We start from the raw sequence: 8,409 nt of genomic DNA on the forward strand, positions 1-8,409 counted from the left end.
TCTAGTCGTTCTTTGTCGGAAAACTCTTCGTGTTTCCAGTCAAAGAGGGGCAGCTGTAAGCACGTGATTTTTGACCCTCCCGGGAATTTTTACGTTCTTAAGCTTAAATATCTAATTTAGGACTAGTATAGCTATTTTAACTATTTTACTTTATTTCGTTGCAAAAAGAAAAATTTCAAAAAATATATATATAAATTTTAGTTTATGTATCTCTCATAAATTTGAAAAATACAAAAATTGTACTTTATTTTGGTACTTTATATAAATTCGAAAATTACAAAAAATATAGTTCTATTAATGTTTGCAGTCATTATAATTTTGAAAAATACAAAAAAAACATTACGTCATATTTTTGTCTTTATTAAAGAACGAAAATTACAAAAAAATAGTTTTATTAATATTCTATAGTCATTTTTAACTTGGAAAAAATACAAAAATATTACCTCATATTTTATCTTAATATTTAAAACGAAAATTACAAAAAAAATAGTTTTATTAATATTTTGTAGCTATTTTAAAAATCTTGAAAAAATATTTAAAAATATATAGTTTTGTTTAAATACTAGTCTTATTTTTGGTAGTTATTTTGCTTACATAGGACTAGTTAAGCAACGTGTTCCTATTTCTCGGGTCCGGGCAAAAGAATAATATTCGGGTTCAAACTACCCAGTTTTAGGCCTAATTTTCGGACCTAGCCCATAATAAACCGTGTCCAGGACACGTGGGGAACCCTACCACGCGTGGGGGACATATGCCTCGAACCCCACCACGCGTGGGGCTCATTTTCATGGGCATTATGTTACAAAACACAGGGACCAACGAAAAGGGGCTTGGGAAATTTTAAAAGAAGGAAAAAGCCAACAAAAACGGACGGACTTTGGGGAATTTTAAAAGGAGGACTTTTTTTTGAAATTTTGAAAAAAGGAGGACTGTAGCCTCGTCTTCTTCTTTCAGAAGAAACAAAACAAGGGACTACTGTTCATTTTTCCTTCTTCTTCAGCAAACCCTACCAAAACCCACGAAAAAAAAAACCCTACGGGACTACTGTTCACGCCTCTTCTTAAAGAAGAAGAAGAAGCAAATACCTAGCAAGACCCTACCCAAAAACCACCCAGTCGTCAACCTCCGAACAGCCCACCACCAACACTCCATCAACGGACCAACCTCCTCCTCCCAAACACCACCCCGACGCCATAACCACCACCCCCCACGTCCAAAAACCCACGACGACCTCCCCAGCGTCCAAAACTACAGCCCAGTCCGTCGACCACCAAGCCTCTCAAACGACCACCCTCGTTCCACCCCAAAACCACTCCGTCAACGACCCACCGCGTCTAGCCTCCGTCAAGCAGCGACTGCTGCTACGTTTCCATCGCGTCGTCGCTGCCCCCTCGCCGGAACTCGAGCAGCTGTTGCTGCGTTGTCGAGCTCTCCACCATGTCCGGCGACCATAACCCAAAACCAACCACTCTCTCACGTCCGAGCTCCAGCCATTAACCACTGCCCAAACAACCCACCCTACTGTCGCAACCAACGCCCTCGTCATTTTCCAGTCGACAACCATCACCCCGTCACCATTAAACACTGCCCGTCGACCCCCACAATCGTCGACTAAACAGTCCGTCAGCTTCACGCCACTAGTTGAGCCGGAGTTCATGGAGGTGAGCTGCTCGACCTTGTGTTGAGGTCGAGTTCCAGTCCAAGGTCCAAAGGTTGAGTCGAGGTCCGGTACGTCGAGGCGCTGTCCGAGGTTCCGTCGTTGTTCTTCGTTCCAGAAAGGTCCGGCTTAAGTTCCGTCGGAATCGTGTTTGTCGCTCTGAGTTTGTCGAGGTGCAAAGGTTAGTAAACCTCGATGTATTAGATAAATAAACTTACGTTGAATGTTCGAGATGCAATATAAAAAATTGGTTTGGAAATTTTCTGCCTATGTTTCATTGTCTGCATTTTGGTTCATTTTTATGTTATGTTATTCTTGTTTATTTGATGTCGTTTAATTAAGTTGGACTAGTCGTTCTATGACACAAGTTTGACGTTAATCTGTTCGTCCTTTCCTTCGGTTAGGTCATTCGAAAAATAGTATTAGTGCATGCTGTTACTACTACCGAAACACTCATTCACTAAACTCCTTTTATTAAACTTTTAACAAGTCATGGGATTTTAGTTGTAAAGAGGCCGTAAGTCTTAGTATTGTTAAAGACATAAAAATGACATCCTTTTAAAAAAATAAAAATAAAAAAATAAAAAAATATAATAGTAATAATAAAGAATAAAATGAGACGAGCCTCGCCGAATAAAAGGGACAAATTGCGGGGCCCTCACAAAATATATGTATTAAATACTTAGATTCCGGGATGGGTCGTTTAGCAAATTTCACGGCCCTACCCCAAAATAATAATGCGCTAGTTGCTTTAGGCGCGCCTTTAATAATGTTATCTCCCTAAACTCGGGTGCACATTTATGTGACCCAAATCCAAATCTCAACGGAGTCGAAATATGTCTCTAGTCACGGGCGCATTGATTGTGGCGTGGCCCGAGATGCATTTCCATGACGTTGCAAATTCTTAAAAAAAAAATAAGAATGAGATGAGCCTCGCCGAATAAAAATACAAATTGCGGGGCCCTCAGTAAATACTTGTTTAAAATTACTTAGAATTCAGGAGGGTCGTTTAGCGAATTTCACGGCCTCCGCAAAATAATAACGCGATAGTCTCTTTAGGCGCACCTTTAATAATTTAATTTTCTTAAACTCGGGTGTGCATTTCATGCGACCCAAATCCAAATCCTAAAACATCAAATAAAATATGTTTCGGATTGTGGGTGCATTTCATGTGACACAGTCCAAAGATATATTTTAAGCGATGTTCACATTCTTGTAAAAACAATAATAATAAAGCGGTTAAAAGATAAATTTGCACATAAGTTCATATTGTATTAAAAATCAGATAAATAAGCCAAATATAACAGTTGAGCGACCGTGCTAGAACCACAGAACTCGGGAATGCCTAACACCTTCTCCCGGGTTAACAGAATTCCTTATCTAGATTTCTGGTACGCAGACTGTAATATAGAGTCATTATTTTCCTCGATTCGGGATTAAAATTGGTGACTTGGGACACCCTAAATCTCCCAAGTGGCTACTCTGAAATAATTAAACCAATCCCGTTTCGATTGTCCTTTAATTGGAAAAAACTCTCCTGCGCCCCACGGGCGCGGAAAAAGGAGGTGTGACAGACATTGCTGATCCGCTTTTGATTCCACATTTCTTACACCCATATCTTATTATTTTTATTTACCTCTTGCCCATCATGGCCGTATTTTTGTCCTATGCAACCTTGAATCTTGGTAGTATACCTTGACATTCTTTCCTATTTGTTTGGTACAAAACTCATCTCAAAAGCTTTAAAAGAGTAAGATTATTAGTGACGAAAACATGATGATTTCGACAATCTAAAAAGAAAAATCCAAATTTGGGTAATTGTTGGATAAGGAATAAAGGACTTATCTGATTGGAGTCACCGACGACAATGATCATGGCATACAATTTGGATTAATCAACCCAGTCTTTTAATCAATCTCCTTTCAATTGTCTCATTTTTGTTTTCCTCCAAAATTTCTATAACCCAACTTCATTTTTCATTTTACAGACCTATTTGACTTGCAATATCTCAAAGAGTTTTCACCGATAAACCTTCCTCATTTGTTCATTTCTCACTTCCTTTTCGCCTTATGGTGCCTACGAAGGTTTTCACCAATAAGACTCTCTCATTTTACTTTTCTCTCAACTTCCGTCGCCTTATGGTGCCCGTGTGGGTTTTCACCTATAAGACTCTCTCATTTTTACTTTCTTTTCTTGTTTGTACCAGAGTGTTATGAACCATCTTCATTTGCTTGACTCAGCATTTTTCTAAGATTGATCGAAAGGTCTTTTTGGTATGTGGTTGGAAATGGAAAGGTATCAAAAGCTAAACAGTTTTGGTATGGGTTTAAAATTACAACTCTCGGAATCTTTTCTTATTTCCAATACAATTCTTGCCCCAATTTCTTGATTGGGGTCTCTTGATGTTTCTTTTTGTGCACATTATGCATATTGTGCACCCTATGACCGAGCCGTGAGGTGCCTACGTATCCTTCTTTGAGGAATCAGGTCAGACGTAGTTCACTAAATAATAGTGATTTTTTTTATTATTATTATTATCTCATATTTGATTTTCATTGATTCCAAGGGAGGGTAAGAAAGAAACAAATATGGTTCAAAAGGGGAAGCAAAGGGTATAGTGTTTGGATAATAGAATAAATTGCCTTTGTCATTCCAATCTTCGAAATAATGCTAAATACAAACATTCAAAAAGTTATGCATAATATCTCTTTACCGCGTCAGAATTGATCGCCATGTCTATGCATTTGCCTTCAATATCTGTTAAGCATAGTGCACCATTCGATAATACTCTGGTCACAATGAATGGTCCTTGCCAATTCGGGGCAAATTTGCCTTTTGCCTCAACCTGATGTGGAAGAATACGTTTCAGCACATGTTGACCCACTTCAAACTTCCGTGGACGCACCTTTTTGTTGTATGCTCTTTCTATTCTTCTTTGATATAATTGACCATGACATACTGCGGCCAATCGTTTTTCATCAATCAAGTTTAACTGTTCCAGACGGGTTTTGACCCATTCATCATCATCAATCTTTGCTTCGGCGATGATCCGAAGGGAAGGAATCTCAACTTCTGCAGGAATTACTGCTTCAGTGCCATATACCAACAAATAAGGAGTTGCTCCTACTGAAGTGCGAACAGTAGTGCGATATCCCAATAACGCAAATGGTAGTTTTTCATGCCATTGTCTTGAACCTTCTACCATTTTCCGAAGTATCTTCTTTATGTTTTTGTTGGCTGCCTCGACTGCTCCATTCGCCTTGGGCCGATATGGGGTAGAGTTGCGATGTGTAATCTTAAACTGTTGACATACTTCCTTCATTAAGTTGCTGTTAAGATTAGCACCGTTATCTGTGATGATCACCTTTGGGATTCCGAATCGACATATGATATTTGAGTGGACAAAATCGACCACAGCTTTCTTGGTCACTGATTTGAATGTCTTGGCCTCAACCCATTTGGTAAAATAATCAATGGCTACCAGAATGAACCTGTGCCCATTGGATGCTGCCGGCTCAATTGGTCCTATCACATCCATGCCCCAAGCAACGAAGGGCCATGGTGCCGACATTGTGTGCAACTCGGATGGTGGAGAATGAATCAAATCTCCGTGTATCTGGCATTGATGACACTTGCGCACAAAACTGATACAATCTCGCTCCATGGTAAGCCAATAATAACCAGCTCGGAGGATTTTCTTTGCCAGTACATATCCACTCATGTGGGGTCCGCAAACTCCTGAATGTACTTCAGACATGACAGCTGTAGCTTGTCTGGCATCTATGCATCTTAATAATCCAAGATCTGGTGTTCTTTTATACAAAACTCCTCCGCTTAAGAAGAATCCATTTGCCAATCGCCTAATGGTCCTCTTTTGATCTCCTGTGGCTTGTGCGGGATATATCCCCATCCTGATATACTCCTTGATGTCGTGGAACCATGGTTCACCATCAAATTCTTCTTCAACCATATTGCAATAAGCGTGCTGATCGTGGACTTGAATATGTATCGGATCTACATAAGCTTTGTCCGGATGATGCAACATTGATGCCAGGGTAGCCAATGCATCGAAGTGTTGTAATAGTATTATCTATTCCAGAATTTCATTAAAGTATAGTTATGATTGAATTGTCAAGATAGGGAACATGGCAAAAAGTTGGCCATTAATTAAGTCTTATGACATTGTTAGTCAGGTACAGAGTAGTAGGGAAATGTCAAGAAAATGCATTGTTAGCATATTTTAATTATTTGGTTGTGGATTTAGGCTAGATGATGTTGGTCGCATTTTGTCCATATATGGCGAATAATGTTGTATGTAATATCATTTTATTAAGTCAATAGGTAAATTTGTTTTCTTTCTTAATAACAAATGGCCTAGGAATTTTACAATGCGAAAGTTAGTGTTTAGCAATGGTTCACATGAATTGAGAATCAAATCGGTTTGATTATATATGTATATCTTACGTTCAATCATAAGCCGAATTAATAAATAATTAGGCCTATTAGATTAGGAACAAGCAATGTGGAAAGAGATTAGATTTATAATGTGTAACAAGTTTAAGATTGTAAAAAATAACATTCGTGGCAAATGGAATAACGGGAATTCTTCGAAAATATCATTCCCTTTCAAGAATTGGTATGGTGGAAGAAGGTCTCAAAACAAATAAAATTATGAGCTATTCAGCAATTAAGGCAACTACTCAAGCTATTCAAGGCGGGGTAGGAGGAATCGGAAGAAAGAAGAGGGAGGAAGCAGCGGTAGTTGATTCAGGAATTTGGTCGGGACCCAGAGGTTCACCGCCTTACTATAATCAACAACGACCTCGCCAATCAACTTACCACCACAATTCATCCCAACACTACTATCACCCTTCAGAGCCCCATTCTTCCATTAACCAAGCCCAAGCATACAATTAGCCATCTGTTCACACTAATTGGCGTGCTCCTGCCATACCAGGTACTTACCCACGAGCCTATCCCGGACCAGGTTTCAGGCCTAGGCCAGCATTCAGGGGAGAAAGGGAACAGAAAAAGAAAACCTACACTCCATTGGGAGAGTCTTACACTAGTCTGTTCCACAGGCTGAGACAGCTGGACATGCTAAGACCAATACAATCCAAGCTACCCAATCCTCCTCCAAAGAATCTGGACTACACCATTAGCTGTGAGTATTGTTCCGGTACACCAGGCCATGATACGGAAAAATGCTGGCATTTGAAAAATGCAATACAAGAGCTGATTGATACTAATAAAATCGAGGTTCAAACCCCCGAAGCTCCCAATATCAACAGAAATCCAATGCCAGCCCATCAGGAGGCCAATATGATAGAAATCGTACAAGCTGATGAGGAGACAAAGAAGCCGTCACAAACTGTCATGATGATCAGGTCTCATGAAGCCAAACCAGATAAGCAGTTAACAGAGGAGAAGCCGGTACCCAAGCAGAACAGAAATGGTGATGAACCATCTGTGGTAGTCGAAAAGGGGTCTTCGCCCTTATTAGAAAGTTTATTAAACTAAAGCTTAATTAAAATAGATATTTTTAAATATGCTAACCTCTACTTCAAAGGTTTCCTACATATCCTTGGCTATAAAGGAATCAGGTCAATGTAGTTTGGGAAGTTTTGGGTAGCTGGGACTACCGTGGGACTGTGATGTTACTGTTGTTTCGTGCTGCTTTTACTGCTTGCTGACCTCCTTATTACACCTTGCTTCAAAGGTAATACAAAAAGCTAAACTAGACTATAGTACATGAATTATAAAATCTTATCTAGATCATGCACTGCGTTTCTTGTTGTCTTGATATCTTGGTGACTCTTGGGCATTTGGCTTATTCCGCATTCCCTTTCATTGTGTTCCGTATTTTCTTTCTTTGTTTGGGACTCTTGTTGTTTCCTGCTGGGGACTTTATTGGACTCTTCTGCTTTATTGATTCTAATTGTGCTCCTTTTTCATATGAGCGGGCTTTTGATTTCAATACTTCAATTATATTCCCTTGTTCTCCAGGTGGGCGCCTGACTGCTTCTTTTCTTTGTCCTTATTCTCCAGGTGGACGCCTGACTGCTTCTTTTCTTTGTCCTTGTTCTCCAGGTGGACGCCTGACTGCTTCTTAATTCCATCATGTCCAGGAAAAAGACAGGGCACAATAACATTCCTAGGCCATTTGTTATTAAGAAAGAAAACAAATGACATTGTTAGTCAGGTACAGAGTAGTAGGGAAATGTCAAGAAAATGCATTGTTAGCATATTTTAATTATTTGGTTGTGGATTTAGGCTAGATGATGTTGGTCGCATTTTGTCCATATATGGCGAATAATGTTGTATGTAATATCATTTTATTAAGTCAATAGGTAAATTTGTTTTCTTTCTTAATAACAAATGGCCTAGGAATTTTACAATGCAAAAGTTAGTGTTTAGCAATGGTTCACATGAATTGAGAATCAAATCGGTTTGATTATTTATGTATATCTTACGTTCAATCATAAGCCGAATTAATAAATAATTTGGCCTATTAGATTAGGAACAAGCAATGTGGAAAGAGATTAGATTTATAATGTGTAACAAGTTTAAGATTGTAAAAAATAACATTCGTGGCAAATGGAATAACGAGAATTCTTCGAAAATATCATTCCCTTTCAAGAATTGATTTTTTTTAAGTTTCATACGCTATTCACCTTTTGAGTATACATATGTTGTATTTACTAAAAATAGTGTTAATCATATGTTTATTCCTTTCTTTGGATTTGAATAGC

The sequence above is a fragment of the Nicotiana sylvestris genome, chromosome 2 (assembly GCF_000393655.2).
Source record: "Nicotiana sylvestris chromosome 2, ASM39365v2, whole genome shotgun sequence".
Classification (NCBI taxonomy): domain Eukaryota; kingdom Viridiplantae; phylum Streptophyta; class Magnoliopsida; order Solanales; family Solanaceae; genus Nicotiana; species Nicotiana sylvestris.